This window comes from Lepisosteus platostomus, chromosome 2 (assembly GCF_059453375.1).
Source record: "Lepisosteus platostomus isolate fLepPlt1 chromosome 2, fLepPlt1.hap1, whole genome shotgun sequence".
In the NCBI taxonomy this organism is placed as follows: Eukaryota; Metazoa; Chordata; class Actinopteri; order Semionotiformes; family Lepisosteidae; genus Lepisosteus; species Lepisosteus platostomus.
The window spans coordinates 44,979,059-44,997,129 of NC_142612.1; the positions used below are offsets into that span (position 1 = coordinate 44,979,059).

General features: G+C 39.7%; 1 long non-coding RNA gene across 1 annotated transcript in view; it reads right to left on the reverse strand.

Annotated features, from left to right (window-relative positions):
- Positions 1–18,071, reverse strand: part of LOC148676381 (uncharacterized) — a 506,795-nt gene that overhangs the window by 288,139 nt on the left and 200,585 nt on the right. The gene's annotated exons all lie outside the window — the stretch shown is intronic.

Below are 18,071 nucleotides of genomic sequence, written 5' to 3' on the forward strand. Positions count from 1 at the left end.
ATAAAAAGAATAGGAGCATACTGCAACGCGTGTGAAGGCCATAAACGATATTAATTTTGGAACATAAACATACAGTATATGGCTGGTCTCGGTACTTTAAAGAAAACATACACGAAACATGGTTTCATTATGACCAGAATCGGTCTTGAGATATTTTTAACTTGATTTACAGTATTTGAGAGGTATGTCTTGACACCGATACTACGTAAATACTGCTCACGTATATGTTTCTAGGTTTATATTATGCATTTCATACGGTCAAATTACTTTTAAACAACTGATAAGAAGCGCGAAACGGTATGCCTAGGGCGTTCTAGTTTTTGTTTTGTTTTAATGCAGTGCAGTGGATTGATTAGAGATATCAAGTACATACAAGTCATTTTTTAAATGTTGTAGTTCGTCTTGTAAAAATGTTATGAGTACATTATCTGTCAACAATTACACAGGTTCTGTTTCCATATTGCGGATTTTGGTTACGTAATATTATTTTCTAATTTCACGTTGTGAATATATGATTTGGGCAAACAGAGCCGCAAAGAAGTACATTATGGGTTGTTGTTTTTTTTTTGCAGTTTTATCTAGAACAAGCGATGCTTAAACCTTTGTCTGATTCTTGTGAAACTATCCACACGACAATTACAGTACCTAGGAGTTGACTTCAATGATGTCACTGATGGGATGTTTCTAAAAATCCATCCTCTGTAAAACGTCTTCTCTAGTTGTCCCGCATATGTATTCGCTAATGAAGCTGTGTGTTCTGAGCCTGGTTCTCTACATTTCTGTATGAACCAGCTTAGAGGGCTAAAGACAGCTTGTGTTTAAATTGAGTGTAAGGTAATTTATGCTTTTAAAGTCATGGTCAGCATTTATTATTGTACTGTGCTGTAAACTTCTTCTGTGCCTAATTACATTATTTTATAGCTTTATCAAATCTGTACATTGTCTGTCGATAATGTTTCTGTAGTGCTTTTTCAGCCCTCAGCATGTGACCGCGCTGGTGGCGCTGTGGGTTAGTTTCCTGACTCCCATGTCACATGGTCTGTGATTGAATCCCATGGAACTACGACTTTATTTTTTAACAAACATTTCTTTGAAAAAATGAAACGTTTCCCTTGGTCAGAGATTAAATAAAACCTCACTCGCACCAAACAAATTTATATTTCTAATTATCACAACATGATCGAATTTAAGTCTTTTTAATAACAATGAATAGTCACCTATGCGTTACAAAATAAACATTTACATTGATTTGAATCGCGTTTTGATTTAAATCGTAAACGCGTGTTTAAATATATGTGTTTAAAGTCGATATACTGTATAAAAGCGCTGATTCTTATGGAGTGTGTTCCGCCGGGGATTCAAAAAATGTTTTTTTTTTATCGCGTATCTAAGGAAAATTGCAGTATAACTTTGTTCATGCACAAACAGTAGCATGTTACATTATAATTTGGGTGTCTCCTCTTGCCAGAAAGCTCTAAATTGCATTTTGAGTGCGGTTTTTGACTTTTTCTAAATTGCAACCCATAAATAAAGCTGATACAGTTTAGACTTACTGTATTCTAAACTGTATTACAACAGCACATTGGACAATGCAACGTAAATTGCAAAAATGCACTTGGAATCTGTCCAAGCCCTACTACAAAAATTATTTAAACTGCGACACTTATCATTCATCTTTAAATAAACTTTATTTTATATAGCGTTTTAAGCGAATAGGTAATTAGATTGCTCATAAACCTAATTGCTTTTTCTACATAAACACAGCATGATTGCTCTCTGAAAATGCTTTTCCTTTATATTTAGGCTCAGATTTCAACTATAGATCGTATTATTATAAACTTTCTTGGAAAAATGTATTTTATGTAAACCATGTTTGCTATTAATTCATTTAGGGCTAAAATACGTTCATTGTCTTCCAATCGAGTCGAGTTGACATTGGAAGCTTGCCACGCCCGGACTGTTACACCAACACATGAGCATGTTAAAGCGATTTCATTGAGGAGCCTAGCTTTCTTAACTAGTTAACACTGTACTTCCTACTTTGAAAATACCTGTGAAACCAGTTTAATTCGTCACAGCCAGCACTCCGGCAGAGAGGGGGGTTATACTCGTTAATGTCCGATGACATACAAGTGGAAAGATTACAGATTTTAATCGTCTTTTTTCTGAACCAGGGAAAATCTGATCATGTTTCTCTATAACAATAATAAAAAACTTTATTTTACATATCCCACTTACACATTGCACGACTTTAATAAATCTATTCTTTATTAATACTAAATAAATAATACTAAAAATACTACAGCAAAGAGGTCACTTGATTTTTGGAATAATTCCAAATAGCACAATGATCCACTGGCATCCCTGAAGTCTGTTTAGTCCATGATCTTCCAAATACAATCACTAAGCAATTATAAGAATTATACCATCCTATTTCTTTGTGATGTCCTGTAAAAACTAAACCTATTTTTATAAGGTTTTTACTCAAAAGATTTCCAAACACACTGTAGCGGTGAGGCTTATTAATAAGGCAGAATTAAGTGTTTCTGAGCTTTCCCAAATTAGGCCTAATTTCTCTGTTCATCTCTGTGGTGCAGCCACAGAGAAAGAATTTATGCAAGCTGATTTAAGATGTTTTCTTGTGATAAGAAACCAGCTCCCAAAGGGGGATGCACTTAGCTAAGCCTGGCTATCATGATCAATGGTCATCCATTGGCGCCTATCTGTCTAGGGAGTGCGAGTTGGACATCTGGATTGCATTCCTAAGTGTCAGGAGTAAGTGACTCATATCTCACCTTGATCAACCAATCAGGGACTGGTAGGGCCGAGTAACCCACGTGGGACTCTGATGCCCATGGAACTTTCAGCCAATCAATGAGCTGAAGTTCCTCCAGGTAAAAGCAGGCAACACAGAGATTCAACCAGATTCAGAAGGGATTCTGGAGAGGATTCTGTGGACTGTTCTAAAGGGAATTCAAAGGAGAATTCCAGGGCAGGACGGCCCAGGAGCAGAAGGCTCCTAAGGGCAGGACATCCTCGCAGCGCGCCTCCTGACCATCCTGAGACTCAGCCCGGACAACCACAGAACGGCCAGTGTGTCCGAGTGCCAGAACTTTCCTTTGTTCTAAGAGTCTAGAGTGGAGGTTGCCAGAGAGTAACCAGCAGCAGGCCTCGTGAACAGGTCGGAACTGTGGACAGCTGAATCACTATTCAGAACTAGCTCTTCATTAGGAACGAACCGGTCCTCTTCCTGACTTGCTGGGACCCACAGTCATCTTTTCTCCTGTGCACAAACTTTGCTAGTTAAAGCCAACACTAACTAGTCGGTCAGTGAGCATCAGCAGCGCACCGTCGCAAGCCGCACAGCACAGCCTGGCACCGAGCCAGAGAGCGCGGATTGGACAGCAACAGCCTGCAACTGTTTCTTTGTGCCCGCAGGAGATCTGAATCCCCAAAGATTGGATGAGTATTCAACTTCAATGCATTACAGCTCAAGAATTCAATTGTTATCCCAACCAGTTGATATCAATTTAATTCCTAAGAGTTATGTACTTGTTTCGAGTATCTAATGTAGAAGTTATAACCAAGTTCATTTATGAAACGGTCTTAATGAATGATATACTGAACGTATGTCCTCTTGATATATGTAACACTTCGTAACTGATTGAATATATATCTTTTGTATTCTGATAACCCTCTCGATAAGATCTGTTAGTTTAAGGCATATTCTATGTATTAATAAATGTATCCTCGTGTATTAGTACCTGTGTGTGTGCGTTGTTTGAGTTATGTCGCATGGTTGGATTCTAAAGCCATCAAAAGAATCAACTTTGTGATTTACTGCTACAATTAATAATGGTCTCAGTAAATGCCCAAACCCTACAGAACTGGTGCCTTCAGAGAGCCAGTTTTCTTACATATTTGGCGTCCCTGAACGGCTATGAATCACTACATTATTTGGCGTCCCTGGCACGGGCGTGGCAAGACTGAAATGAGTCAACCAAGCGGAATAATTCAATATAAAACGCCGCGGGTTTCATACACGACAATACAGTGTGCTGAAAGCCGAAAGGAAAAAAGTTCCCCTTGCTCTTTAAGCAGTGCTTGATTGTTTTGTGATCTTTTGCAATCTACCGGGTTGATTGCATACTTGATCTTGTGGTTTTCTGTGGTAAAACTGTGATTTCGTACTTAAAAGTAATACTCTTTAAGTTTAACGATGGTTGCTAAAAGGTCTGAGTTCGAGTCGCTATTAAGCACTCTCTCTAGCAGCGACAGGTCTGACCACGATCTCTTCCATATCTCCGTCAGCGGAGAAGCTAGAAGGATAAATCTCCATTCTCTGAGAGAGCTAGCGAAGGACATAGAGAGATTTGACCCGGCAGTGTCAGAGAATAATATCGAGAGTTATATTCAGGACCTCAGGTATAACCTGCAGTACCTGCCAAACGCCACAGAACAGGAGAAAGTGTTTCTGGTCAGGAAAACTACCAGCAGAGCTGTACATGAGTGGATGGCTAGGCAGATGAAAGAAGTCTGTAATGACTTTGAGCAGCTATGTCAAGCACTTATCGAAGAATACAGTGCGTTTATTGACCCGACTGCTGCAGTAGCCGCCGCCCTTAACATTAAGCACGAGAGAGCAGAGTCCCCTCGCGAATATTACGAGAGACTTAGACGAACTTATTTTGCAGGGCGAAATGATGAGGGTTGCGAAGAGAACACACATTTCAAGGGTTTATTCATTGCGAATCTCCACCCGTCAGTCAGAAAGATGATCTTAATGCATACAGATGCACAGACCATGAAAATGACTGATATTAAGAGATTCGTGCAGAAAGCCTGGGAGTATGATGTCCAAAGTCGCTCTGAGCAAAAAGCTGTTAAAGCGACTGTGTTCGCCGTCAGAGCCAGCAGGGTTAATTCCCTCCTGCTCGAAGGAGCACAGGCTCCTGAGCTGGCTAAGCCCCGTTCCAAAGCACTCACACAGGACCGCACCCAGCGTCCTAAGTGCCATGAGAACACCGGGGGAGGGAAAGGGCTAGAAAAAGCTGAACAAAAGGATTCAGTAGCCGCCCGCCTGGCCAGGCTTGAACAAGCTTTATTAAGACAGGGACAACCGCTCCCCAAGGCTGCCGGAAGCGTGAATGAGCTGATACTCTCCACTGGAGGAGGCGGAGACCCGCCCCCTCTCCCTCCCTCAGTCTATCTGATTGAGCGGAAGAGTTCCTGCCTGGATAAGGTCAGCCACTCCCAAGCGAGTGCTGACTCCACCCCTGAAGTCACAGAGCAGGCAGTAAAACAGAGAGGAAAAGCAGGAAGCTTTTACCTCAAGGCTGCCATGGGAGATGTCTCACCCAGTGAGACACTGATTGACACTGAGGTTGAAAGGTGTTTGATGTCACACGGCAAGCTCAAACGGGTAGAAAAAGAAAAGGGCATGCGACTCAGAGAGGAACCTTTGGTGGATCACCAGAAAGGCAAAGTGTGGAAACAGGTCAAGGCTCCTAAGTCTTCTGTACAGAAGGAAAGGGGGGCCAAGAGGCAGACTGTGCTCACACAGTGCCCACCGAACACAGAAGCCCATGCGGAGATTCCTTCTGTTCCCTCTGGATAAGAAATAAAAATATTTTCTTGTTCCCCGAATATACAGGGAAGTCGTGTCCCGGCCGAGGTCTCAACAGCCTCCCTGCCACAGGAGCGGTGCTCCAAGCAGCCGCCTGATCCACCAGGTAAAGCACACACCTTTTACATCCCTAAAGAGGAGCAGATCTCCCCACCTGGCGATGAAAAGGAGCTTTCCCTGTGCACCCTGGCACCCAAGAGGGGTCAGGACCACCACCCCGCAGTGGTGGAAAGGATCCAGATGGCAGGAGAGCAGGTTGGTGATGTAGCCCTCACCCTTAGCCCTGAGAGGTCCCCTATTAGTGAGGATCTGCTTGAGCAGCTGTCACAGGGCCACCGCCAGGTGCACCTGGTGCAACATTCACAGGTTAGACAGGAGGTCCAGCTGGACGCTGAGACTACTGCGCTGTGGACACACCTGATCCCAGATGCCGATTCCCTCTGCTTTGACCCAGGGAACCTGCAGTCAGGTAACATTATTTCTCACAACTACCAGGTAGTGAGTGAGACTGACCTGATTGTTCCTGCCTCAACGGCAGGGTTTCCAACACACCCAGTCCCCCAGAAGGGACAGGAAATGAAAGCCGAGCCGGTTTTCTTACAGCCACCAGCTCAGTTTGTCAGTCTGAGTCTGACCAACAGTGGTTCAGCCAGACTGGAGCTGGATGGTCAAGCCACCCGCCTGCCAGTGCAGGACATCACAAAGAGGGGTGTCAGAATCCCCGCCTGCACTGACATGGGCCTGGTGAGTGATAGTAAGTTCAAAGACAGTGAACTAGCTATCCCAGTGCTGGGGCAGCTCCCTGAACCCCTAGCGAGGGAAGGGGGGAGCGAGCTGGTGTCCTACACCTACCCCCAGCGAATGATTGTAAACATGCCGATAGAGGGATTCCTCAATCAGGAAGTGTGCAGGGTGGACCTGAACAGTGAGAATAGGATAACAATCCCAGATCACTCAGGTGCTCCAGATGACCACTCAGCCGAGGGTCAGGCATGCTCCACCACTGCACCACCCCCTGCAGGGTTCCTAGAGCACAGGCATGAACAAATCGAAAAAGCAAATGCCCTGGAAAAGGAGGAGCAGCATCAGCAGCTGCGTCAGATCTCCCCAGATTTCCAGGATGTTGGTGCCCAAGATGCCACATGGCATACTGAGAAAGACACCATGTACACGCTGCACCAGCTTAGAAAGGCAACAGTCACTCAGAAGGAGATGACTGGGATCAGCCACCCGAAAAGACTTTTGGGAGGACTGATTGCTGCCGCCCCTGTTGCACGTTTGCTTTTTCTGGTAGGTTTGTGTGCTACTGGCACTCTCACCCTGACTGCCCCAAGAAGGCAGGTGTCAGAGAGGCCAGAGGGTAGTGACAGACTGTATCGACAGCAGCAAAAGTTGGAAAGCTTAGGCAAAACCCTACAGGCAACTTCCTATGCAACAGGGTTGAACCTTATTCCCCAAACAGTGGACATGATTGTTGGTGTTATACAGTGGGTTTATGCTTGTGTGCAACAGGCCAGAATGTTGACACAAGACCTGTTAAGGGAGTTTAGTGCCACTGTGGCCAGTCTAGCCATGGCACAAATCCCAACCCACTTGATTCCACTCTTCTCAGTAGAGGAGTATGTGACATTAACCCCATCGCTCATAGCTCAACCAGAAGGCAATCCAAGATTGAATTCGGTTCCAAATCTTGAGATGGGTATGGCTACCAAAGCTATCCATTGGCTGTGTCTAAACGATTCACCAATGAAGGGTGTAAAGCTACTAACGGGCAGAGGGAGGTTAATGAACTCCATGAAGAGCAGGTGGGAAGTAAATGGCTGGTCAGCACACCACATTTAACTGACACTATGACTTGTGACAGGCATGATACAGCTACCGCAATGCAGCTACCTAATCAAACAGTTTTCCTGCAAGTTCCCGAGGAGGCCACAGTGTTCTTGAACTTAATACTGTACGGTCTGGAACCAGACAATTTAAGACCAAACTTGAGGTCGTGGATGCCTTCAGGTGCCATACTAAGGAATTGGATAGAAATCCAAGAAACAGTAAGCCCTGAAGAGGTACAGGTAGCTTAGTTTGCTTTAATGGAACAAACCTCCAAACCACCCTAGCAGATACCCAACACAGGTGTTGTGGTTTATCGGAGGGCTGGGAACAGGAACCGTTGTTATTGTAACACTACTGCCGGGTAGTTGGATCATGACTGACAGTGTACTCTGAATGCTGTACTCTCGCATCAAGATGTACTCTGGGTAGCATGAATGAGTCAAAGGTAGCATGTCAAAAGAAAGGAAGTGACTTCTCCCCAAATATCTACTACAGAGGTATCAGATATTGACAGTGAACTTCCTGATGTGTAATTCCTAGACTTAGATAATGTCTCCTACCGTGTTTATACATACTCCAGATGTTATTCATCCTGTTTGTATCCAATGCTGGTTCCGGTATGAATTCTCGAGGAGTAATGTAGACATTTAAGATTAATGTTCTAATGGCAAGGGACATCACTTAACTCTGTTTTGTTTTGAAGGCAACAATGCCTCGGGACTGCACCGAGCACACAAATATTGGTTCTAGACTCCTGAATCACCTTTGGTCCCTGGATCATTGCTTTTAACCATTTACACAAGGTTTTTACTGTAAAGCACTTTCACAGCTCAACATAAATGGACCTTCTGGGGCACAGGCTTTAAAGGAGCTTTTTTTAAAAAACAGAATTTGCCTTTCCTGTTATAAGCTATTCTTTTAGCATATGACAAGCATGCCCTTATTATGGCGATATCCTCCTAAACATTGGAGAAATAACTCTAGAAGTTCAATTAAAACAGAAATGCTTCAAATCACTTGGGATACAACAAAAAAGTGGTGTATTATAAAGTGTGTTAAAAATGTAGCTAGTTTGTTTTCATACCTTAGATTATAATAAAACCTCACCATTTAACACCAACAGGTGTTTTCTTGAAGTCTGCTAGCTTCAAAGTTTATGGTTTGGCTTTTGTGTATAATGATAGTGAACTGCATTGGAAATGTAGGAAAGTAAGCATTAATAAGCAGGAAAATTAAACCAAGAAACACCTTCAGTACTGGACTATATTGCAGATAAACTACCGATCTACCTTTTAAGCCTGTACAACCTGCAGAACTCCAGCTTTAATTGATTGGACTCAACAGCCTAAGTTTTAAGGTTATCCTTACAAGTGTGGAAAAGCATGGGCGTAATGTCACAGCCTTCACTGTTGTTTTAGAAGTTGTTTTTTCCAGCTGTACATGAACATTTCTGTCTTGAGTCTTTCTTAACAATATGGTGTAAACAGTGTCTGGTTTCTACTGTGATTATTATTTCATTACTGAAGTAGCCTTTTGATATTTGCACAGTAGTTTTTGTTGTTATGGCTGTTTTCATATTCGTAGTTTTCTTCTGTTAAAACTTAAAATCTCTCGCATTAAATTGGCTACAAATGCAAGAATTCAACCAGATATTCTTACTTGTAAAATGTATACTGTTGCATTGCAGTTAGTTAATGTAGTTAGTCCATAGTCAGCAATCTAAACTTTATTGTTAAGCTTTAATGATTGATGTTGTACCAGTAACCTTTAGAAATACTATAGTACTTCACAAATGCTTTGTGTGTTTGGAAATCTTTTGAGTAAAAACCTTATAAAAATAGGTTTAGTTTTTACAGGACATCACAAAGAAATAGGATGGTATAATTCTTATAATTGCTTAGTGATTGTATTTGGAAGATTATGGACTAAACAGACTTCAGGGATGCCAGTGGATCATTGTGCTATTTGGAATTATTCCAAAAATCAAGTGACCTCTTTGCTGTAGTATTTTTAGTATTATTTATTTAGTATTAATAAAGAATAGATTTATTAAAGTCGTGCAATGTGTAAGTGGGATATGTAAAATAAAGTTTTTTATTATTGTTATAGAGAAACATGATCAGATTTTCCCTGGTTCAGAAAAAAGACGATTAAAATCTGTAATCTTTCCACTTGTATGTCATCGGACATTAACGAGTACAACCTCCCTCTCTGCCGGAGTGCTGGCTGTGACGAATTAAACCGGTTTCACAGGTATTTTCAAAGTAGGAAGTACAGTGTTAACTAGTAGCTAGGCTCCTCAATGAAATCGCTTTAACATGCTCATGTGTTGGTGTAACAGTCCGGGCGTGGCAAGCTTCCAATGTCAACTCGACTCGATTGGAAGACAATGAACGTATTTTAGCCCTAAATGAATTAATAGCAAACATGGTTTACATAAAATACATTTTTCCAAGAAAGTTTATAATAATACGATCTATAGTTGAAATCTGAGCCTAAATATAAAGGAAAATAATTTTCAGAGAGCAATCATACTGTGTTTATGTAGAAAAAGCAATTAGGTTTATGAGCAATCTAATTACCTATTCGCTTAAAACGCTATATAGAATAAAGTTTATTTAAAGATGAATGATAAGTGTCGCAGTTTAAATAATTTTTGTAGTAGGGCTTGGACAGATTCCAAGTGCATTTTTGCAATTTACGTTGCATTGTCCAATGTGCTGTTGTAATACAGTTTAGAATACAGTAAGTCTAAACTGTATCAACTTTATTTATGGGTTGCGATTTAGAAAAAGTCAAAAACCGCACTCAAAATGCAATTTAGAGCTTTCTGGCAAGAGGAGACACCCAAATTATAATGTAACATGCTACTGTTTGTGCATGAACAAAGTTATACTGCAATTTTCCTTAGATACGCGATTTAAAAAAAAATTTTTTTTGAATCCCCGGCGGAACACACTCCATAAGAATCAGCGCTTTTATACAGTATATCGCCTTTAAACACATATATTTAAACACGCGTTTACGATTTAAATCAAAACGCGATTCAAATCAATATAAATGTTTATTTTGTAACGCATAGGTGACTATTCATTGTTATTAAAAAGACTTAAATTCGATCATGTTGTGATATTTAGAAATATAAATTTGTTTGGTGCGAGTGAGGTTTTATTTAATCTCTGACCAAGGGAAACGTTTCATTTTTTCAAAGAAATGTTTGTTAAAAAATAAAGTCATAGTTCCATGGGATTCAATCACAGACCGTGTGACATGGGAGTCAAGAAACTAACCCACAACGCCACCAGCGCGGTCACATGCTGAGGGCTGAAAAAGCACTACAGAAACATTATCGACAGACAATGTACAGATTTGATAAAGCTATAAAATAATGTAATTAGGCACAGAAGAAGTTTACAGCACAGTACAATAATAAATGACCATGACTTTAGAAGCATAAATTACCTTACACTCAATTTAAACACAAGCTGTCTTTAGCCCTCTAAGCTGGTTCATACAGAAATGTAGAGAACCAGGCTCAGAACACACAGCTTCATTAGCGAATACATATGCGGGACAACTAGAGAAGACGTTTTACAGAGGATGGATTTTTAGAAACATCCCATCAGTGACATCATTGAAGTCAACTCCTAGGTACTGTAATTGTCGTGTGGATAGTTTCACAAGAATCAGACAAAGGTTTAAGCATCGCTTGTTCTAGATAAAACTGCAAAAAAAAACAACAACCCATAATGTACTTCTTTGCGGCTCTGTTTGCCCAAATCATATATTCACAACGTGAAATTAGAAAATAATATTACGTAACCAAAATCCGCAATATGGAAACAGAACCTGTGTAATTGTTGACAGATAATGTACTCGTAACATTTTTACAAGACGAACTACAACATTTAAAAAATGACTTGTATGTACTTGATATCTCTAATCAATCCACTGCACTGCATCAAAACAAAATGAAAACTAGAACGCCCTGGGCATACCGTTTCGCGATTCTTATCAGATGCTCAAAAGTAATTTGACCGTATGAAATGTATAATATAAACCTAGAAACATATACGTGAGCAGTATTTACGTAGTATCGGTGTCAAGACATACCTCTCAAATACTGTAAATCAAGTTAAAAATATCTCAAGACCGATTCTGGTCATAATGAAACCATGTTTCGTGTATGTTTTCTTTAAAGTACCGAGACCAGCCATATACTGTATGTTTATGTTCCAAAATTAATATCGTTTATGGCCTTCACACGCGTTGCAGTATGCTCCTATTCTTTTTATGCTCAGGCACTAAGATTTCCCTTCAGTGGTAAAATTCCATATAAATATTCAATACTTAAACATGCACAGTTAAGACATTAAATATACATATACATACTGTATAAAGTACAGTTTGCATACGGTAATATGTTTATGTTCCTAAATCAATCTCTTTTATGAGCATGTGAAAGGCATGGTGAATCTATTCTCAAAAATTACTGTACTTTGCATGATTGGAAACAAATGCGTGATTGCGAAATGCTGTGGTGTTACTTTTACAAAGACGGTCAATGAAAAAAATAATGTGGACCAGGGCAATACTTTGAGTTTACAGCTTGTCCAAGGTCATTTAGTATTAGTACTATTAGTAATATCTTCGTTAAAGACTTAGATGGCGACAGCTCAAACATGAGAGGTTGAGCTTTACTAGCTCCATCTTGCGGAAATTCCGGATACTATTATTTTGCTAGCGGTATTTACCGGTAACTCGCGGTATTTACCGGTAACTCGTGGTAGACTGCGTACAGCGTACCGGAAAATAAGGCGCATTTTGAATGGCTGCATCTGTATATCCTAGCTTACATACACAAAGAGTACATAAAATAAAAATGTTTTTTAAAGCAAGAGATCCCTCTAAGATGGTGACTAACAAAGACATAATCTGATTCTCTGATATCTCATTTGCCATTTCCTCTGTGAGTAAATGTTGGTTTTAGCCTGCATGGCTATATACATCAGTCAATACCCTGCAATTTAACCAGCAAACAAAATAATAATTTATTTGAGCAAGTTCGTGTCCAGATTTGCAATCAATAAATATCTCTTCAGTATGGATTTTGTTCCATCATAACTGAGATAGTATATTTGCTATGTTTTGTAAAATGATTAAATATGCATACATTCTTTGTGAATTTTTACTTTCTAGAGTAGACTATGGCAGGCATTTCCAATTGCATAACAGAACTTTACAAGTCATGGTACATATCTTAATTTTATATAGAAATGAAGTAATCTATTCAATGTAACTGCAGATGTCTTAAAGAAAATCAACCTTTGTATAATAATAATAATAATAATCATCATAATAATAATAATAATAATAATAATAAATAACATAATCAGTGTATTTTACTAACAATTGAATTAACTTAAGAACCAAAAAAGCACAATTCAAGAATTGTGAATTACTTTGAGGTTGACATTTATGAAAAGATACTGTACATCACATAATGTATTAATGTCTATTTCTATTGTTGATTATTAATTATTTGCATAGCAGGCACCCTAATCCAGGATGGTTTACAATATAGTTAATTATATTGTTACAAATGGGGGGTCTGCTATTATTTGCATAGCAGACACCCTAATCCAGGATGGTTTACAATAAAGTTAATAATATTGTTACAAATGGGGGGTTACAGAACTGGTGACAATCAGGAATTGACCGAGCGGTTTTGTCAATAAGTAGAACAATTATTCATAACCACCAACTTGTAAGTGGAGTGGCTGGTATAATTAGGGGAACATTAATTCTTTGTTCTGTGGCACACCTTTGGTGAAAAGTGTAGTTATCTTGGTGCATTTGGTTAAAAAAAATATTTATTACAATGACAATACCAAAAACTACACTACAAGTAACAAAACATACAACACACAAGTTACTCTATGTATAGTATTTACAAACAAGGTGTTTCAGAGGCCTAACATTCTAATCACCCAGAAAAACTCCCAGACTTCTACTAAGTATAAAACACTTAATTAATGTCTACAGAGGCCAAATAAGAGATAAGCTGTATTCTAAAGAAATGTGATACGACCTGCACTTAAATTAGTCTCTGCACTCTGGATGCCAAAAAAATGAATTGGAGTCTATCTCCTTATTTTAAAAATGCACCCTAAGTAGGAAAGACGTTTCTAACTGAGGTATCTTTACTCAGAAAACCCAAGTTACCAAAAACACAGAATAGTAAGATCTTTCTAACTGTCACTGAAACTGGTTCTGACTCCCATGAAGTGCGTTGTTAAAGACCCTATGCAGATGGTATAATCTGGAAATTATTGGAGAAGGACATCAGAGGAAGGTACAGCTGGGTAAGGATGGGGTGACAGACAGGGGGCGGTGACTGTAGTGATCTGGTGCACGGGGGGAAATGCCAAAGCAACCAAGTCCAAGGAAGTCCAAATAAGAAGTTGTGGCGCAGTACGTAATCCAAAGGCTGGGAGATCCATCCAAGACGAATACAGGGTTAAAAGCTGAAACGGGATCCGGAACAGGAACAAGAACTAAAAGCATAACGGGACCAGGTCCTCTGAGCCCCGGACCCAGACGGTCAGGATGCTCACAGCTTATATAGTCCTTATATAGTCTTGTTCTGATTCGTCATTCGTTATTATGGTAAAGGGGGGAGGTCATATGTTTGACCAGTTTACAGCTTTTTGGCCAAATGGTCGGGGATTAGTCTCCAGGGGTTCCCTAGCTCTCCTAGCTGCATCTGGAATCCTTATCAGTTAACCCCCTCCCTGCCATAAACTCCAGCCTTAGAAGTCTAATCTCTATGCAGAAAGGACTTAAAATTAACCCCATCTTCACATCTTACTTCACCATCATGGGAAAAATATTTTTTTTCTTAACCTTCTCATAGTATCCCAGTGAGGAGACATAGCCTATATGATTTTTTCAGTCCATCATTTGCAGTGAAATGTTAGGAGCCACATCTATCTCTACAAATCATGTAAAAAGAACACTGCACTTCATGATGGTATGACATTATGCTTCTGACATTATGTCATCAAGATGCAATTTTCTGAACACTAAAATAACAGACGAGCTTACTGCTGGTGAGAAGTTGACTAACTTAATAGATGGTACTTTATTTAATCTCCAAAATTAAAATATTGAATGTGCAATATATGAATGTTGTGCTGTGACTGTAATCAAAAGACTAAAAAATGACATTTGCAAAGTTCAGAGACTGCATAGCCAAGTAACACTTGTAATCATTCATAGCCGTTCAGGGACGCCAAATATGTAATGTTGCCATAGCCAAAATGTAATGTAGTGGCTCTCTGAAGGCACCAGTTCTGTAGGGTTTGGGCATTTACTGAGACAATTATTAATTGTAGCAGTAAATCACAAAGTTGATTCTTTTGATGGCTTTAGAATCCAACCATGCGATATAACTCAAACAACGCACACACACAGGTACTAATACACGAGGATACATTTATTAATACATAGAATATGCATATAAACCTAACAGATCTTATCGAGAGGGTTACCAGAATACAAAGGTATATATTCAGTCAGTTACGAAGTGTTACATATATCAAGAGGACATACGTTCAGTATATCATTCATTAAGACCGTTTCGTAAATGCACTTGGTTATAACTTCTACATCAGATACTCAAAACAAGTACATAACTCTTAGGAATTAAATTGATATCAACTGGTTGGGATAACAATTGAATTCTCGAGCTGTAATGCAGTGAAGTTGAATACTCATCCAATCTTTGGGGATTCAGATCTCCTGCGGGCACAAAGAAACAGTTGCAGGCTGTTGCCTTTCCAATCCGCGCTCTCTGGCTGTGTGCCAGGCTGTGCTGTGCGGTTTGCGACGGTGCGCTGCAGATGCTCACTGACCGGCTAGTTAGTGTTGGCTTTAACTAGCAAAGTTGTGCTCAGGAGAAAAGTTACTGTGGGTCCCAGCAAGTCAGGAAGAGGACCGGTTCGTTCCTGATGAAGCGCTAGTTCTGAATAGTGATTCAGCTGTCCACAGTTCTGACCTGTTCACGAGGCCTGCTGCTGGTGCTAACCTCGGCTGGATCCTCTGGTTACTCTCTGGCAACCTCCGCTCTAGACTCTTAGAACAAAGGAAAGTTCTGGCACTCGGACACACTGGCCGTTCCGTGGTTGTCCGGGCTGAGTCTCAGGATGGTCAGGAGGCGCGCTGCGAGAATGTCCTGCCCTTGGGAGCCTTCTGCTCCTGGGCCGTCTTGCCCTGGAATTCTCCTTTGAATTCCCTTTAGAATTGTCCACTGAATCTCACTGAATCTTCCCTTCTGAATCTCTCAGGCCCTCTGTGTTGCCTGTTTTTACCTGGAGGAACTTCAGCTCGTTCATTGGCTGAAAGTTCCACGTGGGTTACTTGGCCCTACCAGTCCCTGATTGGTTAATCAAGGTGAGATATGAGTCACTTACTCCTGACACTTAGGAATGCAGTCCAGATGCCCATCTGGCACTCCCTAGACAGATAGGCGCCAATGGATGACCATTGATCATGATAGCCAGGCTTAGCTAAGTGCATCCCCCTTTGGGAGCTGTCCTTATCAGAGGAAACCTTAAATCAGCCTGCATGAATAGTTTCTCTGTGGCTGCACCACAGAGATGAACAGAGATGGAGCCTCTTTGGGAAAGCTCAGAACACTTAATTCTTTCTTATTAATAAGCCTCGCCGCTACACACTGAAATCTGCTTCAGACTAAAATCTTATATGTTGCTTTGTCTGTTATGATTCTTACTGCATACTACACGTTAATACATAATAATTAAACAATTAACTCTAAATGTATTAGGTTTTCTACTTGAATGAAAATACAACTACATATGGAGATCAAACTTTACATTACTTCTTCTCAAACTAGTTTTACTACTTCACTCTAAATTTAAATTTACAATAATGTACCTGAATAAACCAATATTGGTAGATGACTGCTATTGGTCTTTAGAGTATTGTATTGTGTTCCCACAGCTGTCAAATTGATCAACTTCAAAAATGGCAGATATCATCCCATGGACTTTATAATAGATCTGTGGCAATATTATAACATATAATGCTACAAAGTACTTGCAATATTTTATTTTATGATTTTAAGGCTAGTTCCATTTTGTAACCGTTTTGGTACTATTTTTTTCTGTTTTTTTGTGCTTATAACTCCATCTTTTTCTTTATATGTATGAGTTTAATAACTGAATCAAAATCAAAATCATTGACATGGATCAGGCAGATCCTAGGAACCAAATTCCTCCAGCACACCACTACATGCATCCGCTGAATTAGAGGCTTAGCCACTTAACATGATGCACTCTTTTCTGTTTACCATTCAATTCTCAATCCTTGTGATATATTACCACAAGTCCCATGGCTTTAAATTGAGATTTGGTGTTTTATTAGGTTTCTTATAAATACATTTTAGAAAATTCAATTTAACCTGTCATGTAAGTTATAATGTTATTTTCACATTTTTTATTTTTACAGTTTTTTAATGATTGTTACTACAGATGCAGCCATTCAAAACGCGTGGGGTACGTCGCGGTACACCGCAGTGGGCGTGTCGCATCAAAATGCAGTATCACGCAGTGTAAAGCATCATTTGAAGTCATACTGGAAAGCATCCGGAAACACCTTGTAAAACCGCCAGGAGGAGCCAATAAAGCTTAACCTCTCATGTACAGCATTTGAGCTTTTAAATTTAAACTGTGTATTACGGCATGTTAATCATCAGTCATTAAGAAGTTGGTATATTTTATGAAAGCGAGATTGCTCAGTTGGGCAAAAGTACTCAACCTACCTTTATCATAAATATTTTAATTATGCAGAAATATTGTATGCATCAAAGCCTTTACCGAAGATATTACTAATAGTATTAATAATGAATGACTTTGGACAAGCTGCAAACTCAAAGTATTACGCTGGTCCACATTCTTTCTAACCGACATTTAAAACAAAAAGACTTTTATTTTTTTCTTTGACAAACACCACAGCATTTCGTTGATCTAACTAACGAGGACAGGACATAAGCTAGTCAATATGATAAAGGAATAAATGACTTTTTTTGTTCATTTCTTTAGCGCATTTGTACAAACACTTGGAAACTGTCCACTCCCTACTTTGTCAGGCATTTTCTTTTACTATAACGGACATAAAAACTCCCTTGCTTTCAACAGAGCATTTAATAATTTCTAACAACGAAAATTATTTAAACTGCAACACTTATCATTAAACCAGAGCTCAAAATATCACAAGGATCCTCAAGAGCACAACAAAGACTGTATTAAAAGATACTTGTATCAGATACAGATGCAGCCATTCAAAACAAGCAGGCGATACCGCATTATTTTGCTGTGCACTTGACGCGGTATACTGCAAATTAAGGTATTAATACTGTATATTCTCGCATAGAACGCATGATGCTACGTGGTACCGCAAATAAAATAATAGTATCCGGAATTTCCGCAAGGTGGAGCTAATAAAGCTCAACCTCTCATGTTTGAGCTGTTGCCATCAAAGTCTTTACCGAAGATATTACTAATAGTATTTATAATGAATGACCTTGGACAAG